Source organism: Prionailurus viverrinus, chromosome B1 (assembly GCF_022837055.1).
Source record: "Prionailurus viverrinus isolate Anna chromosome B1, UM_Priviv_1.0, whole genome shotgun sequence".
NCBI lineage: Eukaryota > Metazoa > Chordata > Mammalia > Carnivora > Felidae > Prionailurus > Prionailurus viverrinus.
This window is the reverse complement of record NC_062564.1, coordinates 1814306-1815014: the sequence shown is the minus strand read 5'-3', so window position 1 is coordinate 1815014 and position 709 is coordinate 1814306.

Sequence of the window (709 nt, the reverse complement as noted above, 5' to 3'; positions counted from 1 at the left end):
GGCATTCCGTCTAATTTAAAAGATGCGAAAGGCCAAGAAAATCATTCCAATCCATTATCAAAATCCCAAAACTCAGGGGGAAAAGTTGCAGCTGTGGAAAAGTTCAGATCTAATTCTATTTTTGCAGGGGGAAAAAAAATGCTATGAAGGAAATTACAGACGGCAAGGTCCGGGCGGGGAGCATCTTAGTGAACCCTTGCCTCAGGATGTGCTTGTAGCAACACCGCCCCCTTCCCGTGAAGAAATGTTTTTTAAGAGGAAAAGACATAATTTTTTAAAGAGCCCTTCCACATTAACAATAACACAGGTCCGTGCTCATGGGGAGCACAAACTAGAAAGAAACCTTTGGGTCTATAAACCACATTCCCAGGAGGCTACGGGAGCACGGTGACCCAGCGGTGTGGCTGGCATCTGGACCATGATGAGCCACCACCCGTGGCCAAGGGGACAGGGGAAGGGGAGGGGAGGTGTCTGCACACATCCTGTAAGTAGTAAGAGACCCCGGTACCTGAACCTTGGAGCTGCAAACTCCTCCTTCATGAGACCCCAGCCCCAAGCCTCACAGGCAGGGCTAGAATCTTCCCAGCCCAGGTGACCACGTTTCCCACGGGAGGGTGCCTCACCTGCTGCTCTGCTCTGAGGGGGGAAAAGACGGGCAACTCTATCACCTGCTGCTCTGCTCTGAGCGGGGAAAAGACGGGCAACTCTA